The sequence below is a fragment of the Saimiri boliviensis genome, chromosome 3 (genome assembly GCF_048565385.1).
Source record: "Saimiri boliviensis isolate mSaiBol1 chromosome 3, mSaiBol1.pri, whole genome shotgun sequence".
NCBI classification, from domain to species: domain Eukaryota; kingdom Metazoa; phylum Chordata; class Mammalia; order Primates; family Cebidae; genus Saimiri; species Saimiri boliviensis.
This window is the reverse complement of record NC_133451.1, coordinates 100072530-100089249: the sequence shown is the minus strand read 5'-3', so window position 1 is coordinate 100089249 and position 16720 is coordinate 100072530. Positions and strand designations below refer to the sequence as shown.

The window sequence follows — 16720 nt, the reverse complement described above, 5'->3', positions numbered from 1 at the left end:
GTCATTTGTCTGTGGTTATTAAAGATAATGGTAATAGCAAAGAATACGCACGGCAGGCAGCCCCCAAACTCACAACCTTAAGATGTCACAGCACAGGCAACCAAAGAAAAGAATGGACAAATGGGATCATATCAAGCTAAAAATTTTCTGCACAGCAAAGGAAACAATCAACAAAGTGAAGAGACAAACCCCAGAATGGGAACGATCCATCTGACAAGGGATTAATAACCAGAGTATATGAGGAGTTCCAACAACTCTAAAGGGACAAAATCTAATAACCCGAGTAATAAATGGGCAAAAGATCTGAATAGACATTTCTCAAAAGAAGACCTACAAATAGCAAACAGGTATATGAAAAGGTGCTCAGGCAGTAACAAAGGCTGACAAGGACGTCGAAAAAAAGGAACACTGTACACTGTTTGTGGCAATGTGAATTAGTAAAACCACTATGGAGAACAGTATGGAATAAGTTCCTCATAAAACTAAAAATAGAGATACTGTATGACCCAGCAATCCCACTGCTAGATTTATACCCCCCCCCAATAAAGGAAATCAGTATATCAAAGAGATACCTACACTCCTATGTTTATTGCACCACTATTCACAATAGCCAGGATTTGGAATCAACCTAAGTGTCCATCAACAGATGAATGGATAAAGAAACTGTTAGGTCAGCCATAAAAAAGAATGAGATCCTGGCATTTGCAACAACATAGATGGAACTGGAGGTCATTATGTTAAGTGAAATAAGCCAGGCACAGAAACACAAATTTCACATGTTCTCAGTTTTTCATGGGAGCTAACATTTAAAACAAACTAGTGGAGATACAGGTAGACGGTAGAATCATGGTTACCAGAAGCTGGGAAGGGTGGGGGAGGGGGGGTTGGTTAATGAATAAAAAAGTATATAGCTAGATAGAATGAATAAGATCTAGTAGTTGATAGTAGTTGTAGCAAAACAGGAAGACTAGAATTGTACACTTTAAAATAATTAAGAATATAATTGGATTGTTTGTAACACAAAGGATAAACACTTCAGGTGGTAGATACCCCATTTACCCTGATGTGATTATTACACCGTTATATGCCTATATCAAAATAGTCTGTGTACCCCATAAATATATTTTCCAACTATGTACCTATAAAAATTAAATTTTTAAAAAATATAAAACCAAAATAAAAAAGATATTGTCACCATACAGAAGTTTCCCCCAAATCAAAATGCTCCTAAAATCCAAGGGCTCAACATCATTGCTGTGGAAAATAGACTCTTTTAAAGCTACTTTTAAAGGTACGAACCCAAAGGAGACCACCAATCGAAAGTTATTGTGCTGGGGCTTATATTTTTCTTCTTCAATAAGGAGCTCATTTTCCAATTTACAAAGCCTAGGCATTTTGCCCAGAAGGCAATAGCAAATGGATTGGTTTGCTGGGATGCAGTCAAAATTCAAACCAGCAGTTTTTATAGACAATCACAGAGCTAATTCAGAAGCGTGGGTGTCCTATCCATTGGTAACACTGAATGACTAGATTCAAATGTGTAGCCATCTGTAAGCAAGTTTGGGTGAATATCCCACCTACTTCCTACTTCATGATGCAAATATTTGGACATTATGGGATATGTCTAAATACAATTTTCTGCAGATCTCAAATGATATTGCGGGCTTTTTGGCCTGTGTACATGGATCAAGTCAAAATGCTCCAAACAAAGCGTGCAGTTGTGTCTGCACCGTTGTCTGATGTAAGTCCCGCAGTTCCCTCATAAGCCTCTGTATGGAAGGCTATTGAGTGAGTCGTTCTGAATTAGCGGTTACTATTGTGACTCAGTTTAAACAGTCTGAAATTAATAATTTTATTATACCACTTAAATATCTCCAGGTAAATAAATAATATAATTGATAATGGATGATCTGAAGTTTTCAATCTATTCGTTGTCAACGTATGAGAAAGCAAATTATTCATCTTAATTTCTATCTTTTAAAAAGTAGTAATATTCTTTTCACAGAAAGGTGATTTTTGTTTTGTTTTGTTTTGTTTTTTAACTGCACCTTTTGTTCTTACCATGTATGAAAGGTGACAGAATTTGGGGTTCATCACGTTTCAAAAATAATGGCACTGAGTGCTTCGAGAGAGAAATGGACAATAGTAAGTGTGTGCTTGTCAGTTGTTTTCTCTAAGGCAGTGTAAATCAATTTTTACAGGTATTTCTTTGATTTGATAAAACATACTGATTAAGTTAGGAAAAATGTGTATCTGCAGTACTTATCTCCTCATATAACTCAACTCTGAATATATCTTAAGTCATTTACTCAACCAACAAATTTTTATTGAATTCCCACTTTGTGCCAATGGCTGTTTGTCTAAGAATCACCATGGTCTGGGTGCAGTGGCTCATGGCTGTAATCGCAGCACTTTTAGAGACCAAGGCAGGCACATTACTTCAGGCCAGGAGTTCAAGACCAACCTGGCCAACATAGTGAAACCCTGTCTATACTAAAAATACAAAAAAATGGCCAGGCATGGTAGCACATGCCTGTAATCCCAGCTACTTGGGAGCCTGAGGCACGAAAGTCACTTTTACCTGGGAAGGGGAGTTTGTAGTGACTTGAGATTTTGTTTCACTGCACTCCAGGCTAGGCAACAGAGTCAGACTGTCTCAAAAGACAATAAAAAATGAAAAGAATCACCATGTTACCTTCTTAACAAACGTATGTCTCAGGAATGGAAAGATTTTTCTTTTTTTAATTTTGCATGAGGCTGTTTATTGCAGGATTTGTAAATCAGTTGGGATATGAGGATGAAGCCTAAGATGACTCTTACATTTCTTTTTTTTGTTTGTTTGAGCTCTTTGGTGGATGGTGATGCCCTTTACCAAGACAGAAAGTGCTGAGACAACAGCAGCTTTTGTGGGGCAAATGATGAGTTTTAAACTTGATGCATTTAAGATGTGAGATATATAAATGGAGACGACAAGTGAGCAGCTTATGATACTGGTCTGGAACTCAGAAAAGAGGCATGGACTGGAGACACAAATTTGAGAATAGCCAGCATGTAATAATAAGGGAAGCCACAGAAAAGCAACCGAGAAGGTCTGGAAAGATTAGAGAGTGAGAGGAGGTCCAGGGGAAAACCAAACACTATGGTTTAGGTGAAGTGGGAAAACATAGCAGATGAGGCTGCAAAGACACATCCAGAGAGCAAAGAAAACCGGGAGAATGTGGTGACAAGGAAGCCGAGGAAAAGCCTCTTTTTGAGAAATATGAGATACCATTTATATCAAGTGTTCCTGAGAGCAAGTGAAATAGCGACTAGGAAATGTCCATTGGGTTTGGTGACATTGAGGTCTTTGTTGACCTTAACCAGAGGGAGTTTGCTTATGCTATAGAGGTGTGGAATCTTGATTGAGTGGGATGAGGAAGAGCTGATTCAGCAGAGGGCTGGTGAGCTGGCTTCCTGGAGGGCTGGTCAGTAAAGAGTGCACACCTGGCATAGTGGCTCACACCTGTAATCCCAGCACTTCGAGAGGCTGAGGTGGGAGAATTGCTTGAGCCTAGCAGCTGGAGACCAGCCTGGGCAAGAAGGTGAAACCCCATCTCTACAATTAAAAAAAAAAAAATAGCCAGGTGTAGTTACACGTACCCGTAGTCTTAGCTACTTAGGAGACTGAGGTGGGAAGATCACTTGAGCCCAGGAGATCGAGGCTACAGTGAGCTATATTAGGGCCACTCCAGCCTGGAAAACAGTGCAAGACCCTGTCTCATAAATAAATAAACAGAAATAAGTAAATAAATAAATAAAGAGGTGCTAAAGCATTCCCAGAATAAGTTTGTAAAATATAATTTGGGTTAGTGGGAAGTGAAGAGTGACTACTAATGGGTACAGGGGTTTTTCTCTAGACTAATGAAAATGTTCCAAAATTGATGGACCACCGATGGGAAAGAATCTGTAAAGGAAATAAGGAAAGAGGTAATGGGGAGGAGAGTGAGAAGTTGAGGTTCGTGAGAAGTCAGGAGGAAATAGCATCTGAACACAGATGGAAGAAAGCCTGAGAGATGGGAGGGAACAGCTCCTCCAAAACCACATGGGGGAGGAAGGGAAAAGAAAGCATAAGAGTGGTGCGCTGTGTTCATAGGCTGCTTATAGAAAGTTAAAAAATTTCTTTTCAGGTGGGGCATGATGGGTCACACTTGTCATCCCAGCACTTTGGGAAGCCGAGATGAGTGGATCACTTGAAACCAGGAGTTCAAGACCAGCCTAGGCAACATGGTGAAAGCCCATCTCTACAAAAAAACACAAAAATGAGCCAGACATGGTAATGAATGCCTATAGTCCCAGCTACTAGGGAGGCTGAAGTGGGAGGGTGGCTAGAGTTGAGGAGATGGAGGTTGCAGTGAGCCAAGATTATGCCACTGCACTCCAGACTGGGTGACAAAGCCAGACTCTGTCTCAAAAAAAAAATAAAAGGGAAAAGTTCCTTTTGATGCTTCAATTTTTTTCTGTTAGAAGAGATGTATCAGTTTTCAATTGCTGCTACACCAAATGAATTAGAAATTTACCAGCCTAAAGCACCACCAATGTATTATCTCACAGTTCTGCAAGTCAGAAGTTCTGCAGACTTCTCTGCTCATTTCTCATTTCTGAGTTTCATGAGGCTGACATCAAGGTGTTGGCCGGTTGGGCTCTCATTAGGAGACTTAGGCAAGCTTCCAAACTCATTCAAGTTGTTAGCAGAATCTAGTTGCTTCCAGTTGCAGGACAAAGGTTTCTAACATGTTGCTGGCTCTCAACTGTGGAGATACTCTTAGCTCCTAGAGGCATCTGTTCCAGATCAGTGACTGTGTGGAATGCTCTCACACATGGAAGGTTTCTGCCTTCTCCTTCAGCCTCATCTTCCTGCCTGAGCTGTAGAAACTTCTCTACTTTTAAGGGCTCATGTGATTAAATTGGGCCCACCTGGATAATACAGGATACTCTCACTATTTTAAAGTCTATAATGCAATCACATCTTCAGAGTCCCTTTTGCAATGTGATATAATACATTCACAGGTTCCACAGATTAGGGTGTGGTCAAGTTTGTGGGCCCATTCTACTGACCACAAGGTGACATCATCAACTGAGAATAAGGAAGTAGAACAGTTGGAAAGTTTTAGAAACAATAGAAACAGTTGGAAGTAACCATTCTGGAAAGTAAGACCAAGAACTTCGTAAAATTGACAGATGACACCAAGGGCTGAATCAAAGTCAGCACTGTAGATTACTATAATCTTATATGATCAAGTATAATCTTGGTATTAACCAAGAGCAGCTTTCTCTAGCAGCACTCAGCCACCTGGGCGTGAGCAGAGAGAATGTGGGTGGTGGATGGAAGAGATAGATCAAAAAAGAAAAAGTCTGGGATGGTGTCAATGAAACAAGGGACTAGGAAAGAAAAGATGGTCAGGGAGATAAGCACTCAGAGGAAGAGATTAATGAATAAGGGAAAAACGAAAGGATCAATGGCCTAGAGATTCCGAAGACAGTGCAGAACATACGGACCTGAGGTAACAGATGGAAGAATTTGGAAACATAAGAGGTCAGGTGGTGAGATTTACAATTTATTTTAAAATATCGAATTGACAAGATTGTATATATTCAAAGTGTACAATGTGATTTGATATTTGTGTACATTGTGTAATGGTGATCACAACACATCTGACACCACTCATGTTGTTCATTAGAGCCCCAGAACTTGCTCATCTTACAACTAAAAGTATGTACACTTTGGTCAACATCTCCCCATTTCCTCCTCCCCTAGTCCCCAGCTACCACCATTCTACTCTGTTTCTATGAGTTTAACTTATTTATTTATTTATTTATTTATTTATTTATTTATTTGAGATAGAGTCTGACTCTGTTGCCCAGGCTGTAATGCAGTGGCGCAATATCTGCTCACTGCAACCCCTGCCTCCCAGGTTCAAATGATTCTTTTATCTCAGCCTCCTGAGTAGCTGGGATCATAGGCACACCACCATGCCCTGCTAACTTTGTATATTAGTAGAGACAGGGTTTCACCATGCTGGCTAGGCTGGTCTCGAACTCCTAACCTGAAGTGACCTGCCTGGGCCTCCCAAGGTGCTGGGATTACAGGCATAAACCACAGCACCCAGCCAGTTTGTCTTTTTTTTTTTTTTTTTTTTTTTTTTTTTTTTTTTCTAGATTCCATAGTGAGAAAAGAACTTTTATCTGAGGATGCAAGTCTTTTAATTATCAGGTGCAAAGAGACCTTAAAGCGAGACCACAGTGATGTCCCACTCCCTGCCTTGAGCTATGTATTCATGTCTCGAAACTACTTGCTATTGCTATAGCTAGCTATAAATTAGCCTAATAATGCCACACTGGACACTATAACTCACACCCTATAGCTTAACAGTATTTAGCCAATCACTAATCACTGTTATTTCCGTAAGCCAATGAGAATTTCTGACAGACAATTCTGTGTCAGTCCAGTCTCCATCTCCCTTTTTTGCCTTTAAAAATCCACTTGTGACTGCTGCTAATTGAAATGTATATTCAGGGCAACTTGCATCTGTGCTCCTGAGCTGCAATCCTTAAGCTTGGCCCAAATAAACTCTCCACTTGTATTAATCTTGCCTCAACTTCTTCCTTTTAGGTTGACACTGCTATGAGGTTTCCTGCCTTTCACCTTTTCCTCTCTCAGGACCCAAAGACCACTAACCCACACTTAGATATATGTGATAGTGAATGACAAATCATGATGAAGATTACGGAAATAGGTAGGAGAAAAACAGTTAAAAAGTACTGAGGAGCTCTTGGGGAAGACAGAGATTCCAGTAGAGGTAGAGTTTGGTGGGGGGCACTCTGCTAATAAAGAGCGGAAGCCAGGGGGTCTGCTAGGATAATATACAGCTGTGGATGGAGCAGGGGTGGTTAGAGAGTAAACCAATAGGGTAAGAGAGAACAGTACAAATATCCATCACTCTGGGAATCTGGTTGAAACATAATGCTGAGTGATGGTTGAAACCTTAATTCTGGTTGAAATCGTAAGTAAGGCTGATCTAACCACTGAATTCTTTGTGTGTGCTTGACTGGCTAACATGGCTTTGTTTTTACTATATGACCTTCACTTCCGTCATCAAGGAGTAAGTGTTGGGGCCACACAGGACAGGGCAGATATAGGCAGGGAGTCTTCTGGAGAGTAGTGGGAACACATGCCTTGGAAAATTCAGCAGCAGCAAAGAAAAGGAGTTCTGTACGTTGACAATGATTTGATTCCCGGGGGATTAGTCTACATAGCATTGCCTGAACTTACATGTTTCCTAAGGCCCATCACCATGTGGGGTTCACTCATGATTTAATGAACCCTCAGGGGGAATTCCAGACACTATTTCAAGTAAGCACCTGAGATCATTTTTATGTCGAGACAAATTTGGAAATTTTTAGGCTAAGGTGATAATCCTTAACAATTTTTTGCTATGTAGTTGAGGCAAATTACATATTGTCTAAGGAAATCTTAGCTACCATGTTCATCAGGAATGATGCCATCTTTTTGGAAGCAGCTATCAAAATTATAACACTGTCTGGGGTTGGATAAGAGGAAGAAGGGAGGGGAGGACAGAGGTGACTTAAGTAGTTTGAAAAGCTTCTCTAGGGAGACCGAGGCTTCCTCTCAGTGGCCTCAATAGAAAGAAGAGCCCTCACCATCTCATTCCCAATCTCCTTCTTGTTTGTCAGTCACTGGCCTAGACTAGTCTAGAGGAAGGGAATCTACTAATCGGCTTCATAGTTATATTCTGGTTTTGAGAGTATTCTGTGACTATAATTCTTATAAGTCAGTCACTAGAAGGCCAGTCACCTTAGTGTTTCAGTAAAATTGAATGTCAAGCCTACCAAACTAAAGCCAGACTTAACAGACTGGTGCTCACACCAGGAAAGTGCGTCCCTGTAGGATACATCTGGACAGCCTGCTAGCCTTCTAGATTGCACATTGCTTCATTGACTGCCTCCCCAGTGGTTTCCCCGGCTCTATTCCAAGGAGAAGTACACATACATCCACCTCTACACAGTTTATTGGGGCACTACATATCATTAAATCACCTTACTCCGACTTGCCCTTCTTAAAAGAACTTGAATTGCAAATTGGAACAGACTTTTTTTCTAATTGAAAGTGTAAAGAAGAGTGACATTGCTGGCGGACAGGCTAACTATTTTTTTTTTTTTGAGACAGAGTCTCACTCTGTTGCCAGGCTGGAGTGCAGCGGTGTGATCTCAACTCATTGCGATCTCCGCCTCCTGGGTTCAAGTGATTCCTCTGCCTCAGCCTCCCGAGTAGCTGGGACTACAGGCATACACCACCACGCCCAGCTAATTTTTTGTGTTTCAGTAGTGACAGGGTTTCACCATGTTGGCCAGGATGATCTTGATCTCCTGACTTTGTGATCCACCCACCTTGGCCTCCCAAAGTGCTGAGATTACGGGTGTGAGCCAACACGCCTGGCCAGGATATGCTAAGTTTATGCAGACCTGACTTTTCAGCAGTTAGCTCAAGCTAAAATATTTCATGAGAAATGTATAAAGTCTGCTTGATTATCCAAACCTTTTCTATAATGAAAGAAAGGTAATAATTGTACAGTGCTGTATTTTCCATATGAAAGTATCCAGTCAATGATCTCAAACATGTAATAAATACTACGACAATCATCTTCACAATTTTATAGTAGTTAATATGGTCAGGGATAAAGAGACTGAAAAAGGAGTAATAATAGACTGAAATCTTGACTTCTCTTCAACCTCTTCAACTCTCCTAAGCTTAAGTGTGTTTTCAGATAGTAACCATTAAAGTATATATCATATATACAATGTATAAATTCAGTGTGAAATAATGCCTTGCATTTGTACTAGTGGTGTTACTGAAAAGAATCCAGAGCGCTTACATATACCATTAACTCATTTGTTATATCTTTACAATATCCCCTTAAATTAAGTTTCTATGATTTTTTAGTCTGCATTCAGTATTTAATATCAAATGCTTAAAGATTCAAAAGAAAGTAATTTCTTATCATTATTATTTTTTTAAATTTTTTATTTCTTTTTGGGATTTCAAAATATAATGTTTTCTACTGGATTTCCTGACATAATACCCCAGCCCCATACACACACCCAACCTGATATTCTATACTCCCTCTTGACCTTGCCCTGTTCTGGCAGGTTTGCATAAATTAATCTTGTCTTTCTTTTAATCCTCTCTTCTTCTCATCTGGTTTAATTTATTACATTTACTTTTCTTCTGATTAAATTTGAAGGAGGAATTTACCTTATTTTACGGCATATATTCCAGGTTTTATTATTAGCAACTTGTTGCTACTCAATAAATACATTTAATTAAGTGTCCTTTTCACCCATTTTGAATCCATCTAACCCATAAACATTTATCAAGTATTTATTGTATGCTGAGTTCTATTTATTTACTTATTATTTTTAATTTTTTTTTTATTTTTAGCTTTTCAGACAGGGTCTCACTTTGTCACCCAGGCTGGAGTGCAGTGGCACAATTACAACTTACCACAGCCTTGACTTCCTGGGTTCAGGTGACCCTTCCACCTTGGCCTCCTGAGTAGGTAGGACTATAGGTGCCCACCACCATACCCAGCTAATTGTTGTATTTTTTTTGTAGAGATGAAGTTTCACCATGTTGCCCAAGCTGGTCTCGAACTCCTGGGTTCAAGCAACCAGCTCACCTCAGCCTACCAAAGTGCTAGGATTATACGCATGAGCCACCATGCCTGGCTTGAGTTTTATAAAAGAAGGCAAAAGGGTTGCATATATTCCTGGTTTCAAAGTGTTCTCAGGCCAGGTATGGTGGCTCACACCTATAATCCCAACACGTTGGGAGGCCAAGGCAAGATGATCTGTTGAGAACAGGAGTTCTGGACCACCCTGGGTGACATAGTGAAACCCTGTCTCTAAAAAAATTAAAAAGTTAGCCAGGCATGGTGGCATGCACCTGTAGTCCCAGCTACTTAGGAGGTGGGAGGATCACTTGAGCTCAGGAGTTCAAGGCTGCAGTGAGCCTGGATTGCACCACCACATTCCAGCCTCAGAGATAGAGTTCTAAAAAAAAAAAAAAAAAAAAAAAAAAATGGGGGGGGTCTCAATATGGTTGGGAAAAATAAATACACACTTAGAATTATATTTATCATAATGTAATCATATTTCACCTGGAAGTTAATTAAAACTTAGTATACTTGTTCCACATTTATTTTCATCTGTTTTAAACCCAACTCATGGGCTACTTGCCAATCCACTTAGAACTGGTTTCAGCTGTTTCTGGCAGTGCCAACAAGCTAGCTTCTGGCCTCCCACTGCCCCTCCTACACGCTAAGTAATTTAAGTTGTAGATAACTACATAAATAGAAAAAGTTAAGAGAAAAACCTAGAATAATAATAGTAATTATATTCACTGAAATGCAGAACCATAGGCATATAGCTATACATGTACTCATAGGGTTGGGATCTTGGCAAGGAAAAGATGGCATACTCAAAGGGTTTAACAAAAAAGAGTTTAATGAAGGGACTATTTATAAAGGGTGTAGCAGGGAGGCCAATACAAAGATACAACAAAAAATGATGAAGAACTCAGTGTCTACTGGGAAGTCCTTACCACCTGTAGGCTGTAAGGGGAAGGAAAAATGTTTCCAGAGCCGACAAGAGCTGGAATTATGCAACGGGGGTTGTCTGAGTGAAGCTGCTGGGAGAGAGCTGTGGTCTTAGGTGGAGGACTGTAGCATCTCAGAACTGCAGCAAAAGAGGGAGAGAGTGAGAGGTGCAGTTATCCCGATCTCCCTTTCTACTCTCAGATTTCTTCCTCGTATCTCCTGCCGATGGACCTCCCCCATCAGAAGCTGAAGGGTGAGGACACCCGTAAGATGCAGTCAGCATCCAGGCGTAGAGAACAGTGCTGAGAAGTGTGGAGAATGGATTTGGAAGAGCAAATGAGAAGCCAGCACAGCTCCCTAAAGCAGTAAATTCCAGCATCCCCGCCCAGAGTGGGATAGGAATAAGAGGACCAATGGAAGAGATTGTAATCTCAGAATTTGACTTAGCCAATTACTCTATCATTCTGCTATACCAACTGCTATACAGCTTAGATATACAGTTGTATGCCAAGTTGTTAATATTCTATCCTCTCTTATTTTAGTGGAAAAATGCTCTGTTCTCAGACCAAACCTTACCTCTATAGTAAGGGCTATAAGGAGAAAAGGAATCTATGTAAAGGTACAGCAAACAAGTTTTCCCTGGACAATCCCAAGTTAAAACACACACACGCATACATACATACATACACTCTCTCACACACACAGACAATAATCATGTTAAGGTTTCTAATGTAAAAACTCCTTGAATGGCCTCTTAGAAACATGCAGATAATCTATACTCAGGGTCTTAATTACTTAAAATTAATTTGTGAGACCATTATAGGGGTACAGGAATATATAAGTAATTCTTTTTTTTTTTTGAGATGGAGTCTCACTCTGTTGCCCAGGCTGGTAGTGCAATGGTGCGATCTCTGCTCACTGCAACCTCCACCTTCCAGGTTCAAGTGATTCTCCTGCCTCAGCTTCCTGAGTAGCTGAGATTTCAGGCACCCACCACCATGCCTGGCAAATTGTTGTATTTTTAGTAGAGATGGGGTTTAATCATGTTGGCTAGGCTGGTTTCGAACTCCTAACCTCAAATGATCCATGTGTCTTGGCCTCCCAAAGTGCTGGCATTACAGGTGTGAGCCACCACACCCCACCTACAAGTAATTCTTCAGTGTCACCATTTACCCATTGCTTAGCCAATTAAGACTCTGAGGCCCTTTGCCTGTAGTAACGACTACCTCTGGCCACCTAATCTGAGCATGGGTTTCAAGGCATTACCTGTTGATGGCAGAGTTCTCTCAAACGATTTAATTTAGGAGACAGTGAAAGGAAAGTAGCTTTCTCTTATTCTCACCTACTTTCTGGCTTCCAATTCCACATTATCTTGACCAAACTGTGACCATTTTAACTAAAGAAATTTTATGCTCAGTAAACTCTGCTACAGAACAGATGAGGGCAGAGAAGCAGATGTTGCCCTTGAAAATGAGGGTCCCTAGTGTCCCTCACCAGAGCAGCTCAGTTGAGCAGACCTTCCTACCTCGTTTGCCAAGGCAGGCTGGTAAGTCATGAATGATTATAGATGAGCTGAAGATAAGCCCCTTCAGTTTCTGACATGGCCAGGAACAGCTAAAGTGACCTTGTTGGTTGTCCTCAGATGCCAAATAAACATAATAATTTTCTTTGGGTGTCATGACATAAAAAAAATTGGGAAGAAGTCCTATAGAGGGATAGCATTGGAAATCAAGTTGCAAATATGAAGGAATAAGTGGAGAAAAGGAGGTTGTGGCCACAAGTATAAGGAATTCTTTCAAGATATAGGTCAGTGAATGGAGAGAGAGGAAATGGAGTGATTCAAAGCAGATTCCGCAGGCAGATGCTTGAGCACATTTGAAGAGAGTGGAGAAGAGAGAAATGAAAAATACAAGGGGAAAAAAAGGTGTAGTGTTAATGTGGAGAGGAAGATCACTGAGGGAGTTTACTACCATGTCTGTGATTTTCTTTGTTAATTAAGTTGAATTATCAGCTAAGAGTAGAGAGGCAGGATCTCAATGGGGATTTAAGAGAGAGATAAAGGTTTGAAATGTCTACTAGCAGAAATGAGAAAGGGAGTTGGCAAAATCTAACTAAATATTTTCCAGTGTTGAAAGCCCAGTTAAGAATGGAGCTCATACATTTGTAATAGAGCTAATCAGCAGAGTCACATGTTAAACACAGCTGTGCCAGGACACCTGGGTGCTTGAGTCCAGACAATGGTTTGATGGTTTCATTTAAGACCAAAACCTGAAGGAGCAACTGCAGTAAGAGAACAAGCTGGCAAGAGAATGGAGGCAGCTGCCGGGCATGGTGGCTCACGTCTGTAATCCTCGCACTCTGGGAGGCTAAGGTGGAGGATCATTTGAGGTCAGAAGTTCACGAACAGCGCAACTAACAAGGTAAAACCCCATCTCTACTAAAAATACAAAAAAATTAGCCAGGTATGGTGGCACATGCCTGTAGTCCTGGCTACTAGGGAGGCTGAGGCAGGATAATTACTTGAACCTGGGAGTCGGAGGTTGCAATGGGCCAAGATCATGCCACTGCACTCCAGCCTGGGCAACAGACTGAGGCTCTGTCTCAAGAAACAAAGAAAAGAGAAAGAATTGAGGCAGCTAATAATAAATAAGAAGAGGAATAGAATTTGAGCTTGTTAGAATATGGGCTCTGCCTTAGTTGTCTTTTTATTGATATATCTTCAGCACCTGGATCAGTACCTGCTTTCCTTAACCTTACCTGTGGATTAGAATCACCTGGAGAGCTTTAACAATTCTTCTTCCTAAGCTGTACCATGAACCAATTATATCTCTAGGTGGGGACTACTCGCAGTTTTTGTTTGTTCGTTTGTTTGTTTAAGCTCCGTGAATGATTCCAGTGTACAATCAGGTTGAGAATAACTGGTCTAGAATAATGTCTGGTATAAAGTAGAAGCCTAATAAATTTAATTCAGTGTGGGGCTGGAATTCAGGTTAGACTATGAAGTCCATGAAGGGGAGGAGGAAACTGGGAGTCTGGGAAAGGGGTAAAGACTGAGGTCTCCATGAAGTTGAAGTGTAGATTTGAGGACATTGTTGTCATAGAGAAAGAGAGAAAGAGAGAGGGAGATTTATAAGTTTGTTGTTTTGAACTGGGCACAGTTCCAAGTAATGGTATGATTTAATCTAATAGTGACCAGGGGTCTTTTTTGCACTAGTGACATGGAGCAAAGCTTGCTGTTGTAGTGGCAGGAAAAATCTGAAGCTTGTGAAGTTACCTGTTAAGTTGCACAGGGGAGGGTCAGAGGTGGGGAGAAGGGGAGTTAGACTTGCTGTGCATGACTCTCAGATTGGACATTGATCTCAACTGAATTGGCTCTGACTTGCACTTCCTTCTGTTATCTTCATGACCCCAAATCCACGTTTTTCCCCAGGTTCTTCCTGCTATCTGAATCCATGATCAGCTCTGCTTCCCTGGGACTGGGCCTGTCAAGGTTGAAGGCTGGGGGGGAAAGCGAACAGTAAAGTGGGAAATGCTGCCAAAGTTCACCTCCTTTACTTACAATTTTGCTTGAGGTCATTCTGTGCAGGGTATCTATTGGACAAAAATAAAAACAAAAACAAACCATAAACCCTCTCCTCTGCAAATCCCATAATGCTTTATGAGAAAAACAGTTGAAGTCAATGACCTTTAACATGGCATTTCTTCTTTATTTGAATAAGCGAGTTATTGCTCATTCATCTTATCACAACTCATAACCTCTCTATGGATTATGCAAAGTCACATTGTACTCTGATGCAGGAGTGGGTGATTAGAGGGGGTGGGGCTCCCGTGAAAGAGCTAATTTACACTCGCCTTGTTCCCCACCTGCCAAGTCATTACCAAGGAATTAAAAAAGCATTGTTAGTGTGTGGTCAGGCGGTGAAGAAATTTGTAACTCATTATTTGATTTTTATGAAGAAGTACTTGTACTCCTCCTCCAGGTAAGGTAAACATTAACCTTCTAGATAGAAAACTGCGGTCCTAATCATTTCTGTGGCACTGCTGGTCACATGGCATATCTAGGGGCAGCTCCAGACAGCAGCATGTAAAACCCATGGTACAAGGCTTAACCAACATCTGATTAAGAATTGTGGGAGATACCTTTGTGGGAGATAGTAAGCACCCAAGCCAGCAAACACTGGTGAACGTTCCTCTGGCACCTGCAGTGGTGGCACCACATTTTGGGAAGTTTCAGGAGGACAAATAATCCTCCTCGATACAGAGAATAGCTGAACCAAAGAAACGGTCCCAGTGAACTCTGTACATAGAGAACTCTGTACGAAGAAAAGAGGACATTTCAAACTGAAGATGTGAAGTGCTCAGCAAAGCAGCGTGACTGAGGAAGGTTACTAGGTCTCCACCTCTTGTCACTACCTTGCCCAAGTGCCCCCTTCCATCTCTCATTCAGAATCAGCAGCAACTTCCCCAAGGCATCTCCAGCCTCCAGTCTTGGTCCCCTCCATTCCATTCCACTCTCTATGGCCACCAAACTTTTTCTAAGATGCCTCTGGTTTTATGACTCTCCTGCTTAAGCCCATTGCATAGCTTCTTATTTCTCCTGTTTCTCAGGATCAAGTACAACTGTGTGTGTAGCCTAAAATGTCTATTGTGACCTGATTTCTGTCTACCACTTCATTTGTTTTTTCTGCCATTCCCAGCTCCCATTCTGTGTTAAATTTCTCTTGGTTCATCTAAAATGGTGAGGCTCCTTTTCTGGAAACTCTCTTTCCCTTCTTCTTTAACTGGCTAAATCCTTCTTACTTATCAGGACTCAACTCAGATGTACTGGTGGGTGCTCCTTTAGCACCCTGAACTTTTTCTATCACATTATTACATTTCTTTGGCTGCTTAATTATCTGCTTTTCTTGCTGGACAATATTAGTTCTCACTGAGTGTTTAATATTCACCATACTCCAAATTATGCATGTTTGTTTGTGTATCTCATGATTTTCACAACAATCTTGTGAGAGAAGCACTCTGTTACAAATAATTAAACTGAGGCTATGTTAAGTAATGTATCTAAATCTTAATAAGCTGCGTAAGAGCAGGATGGTGTCAGTCTTGCCTCATATGATCCATAGCAACAAGTATATACCTAACTCTTGAATGTTGCTACCACTTACATTGCTCTTAGAATGTGCTGAGCTTATCTTATTTCTACATCTCAGTAGGGCGAGGAAACTGAAGGAACACCCATGAATATACAACTAAGAAGTACTCAGGTTTGAACTAAGCAGCTGACTTCAGAGATCATGCTCTTAATTGCAACACTGTTCTTACTTTGCATGAACAGAAATGCTTAGAATTGCAGAAATATTAGGGAGATGAAACAGTCAACAAAGCAAAAAATTTTGAGATACCACCATTTAATAAGGCAATTTCTTAGTCCTTGAAACTCCTTGAGATTACCTCCATGAAGCCTTCCACAGAAACGACAGAAAGATGGATGCATAGTTCTGGCCAAATGAAAACATGTCTGAAAGAAGAATCTGTTTTTATCCTGGACCATCCGAGCTTCACTGTGTAGTAATCAATGATATAAAAATATTTGGCTGGGCATGGTGGCTCATGCCTGTAATCTCAGCACTTTGGGAGGCTGAGGCGGGTGGATCACATGAGGTCAGAAGTTTGAGACCAGCCTGGCCAACATGGTGAAATCCCATCTCTACTAAAAATACAAAAAAATTAGCCAGGTGAGGTGGCACATGCCTGTAATCCCAGCTATTTGAGAGGCTGAGGCAGGAGAACCACTTGAACCTGGGAGGCGGAGGTTGCACTGAGCCGAGATTGCGCCATTGCACTCCAGCCTGGGCAACAAGAGCGAAACTCTGTCTCAACAACAACAACAAAATTCAGCTAAAACATTTCCCTCATTCTTTTGGCACTGAAATATGTACTCAAAAGACATTCTCTTGAGAAAACTGAGGAAAGAAATCCAATGGGATTAAGGTGAAAAGTTGAAATCAACCAGCTATACTTAAGGAGGTCTGTTGTGGTCTGGGAAAAAAAGAATTGGAAAAATCCTTGAG

General features: G+C 40.9%; 1 protein-coding gene across 1 annotated transcript in view; it reads right to left on the bottom strand.

Annotated features, from left to right (window-relative positions):
* SGMS2 (sphingomyelin synthase 2) overlaps positions 1–16720 on the bottom strand; it is a 176864-nt gene that overhangs the window by 89522 nt on the left and 70622 nt on the right. The window lies entirely within an intron of this gene.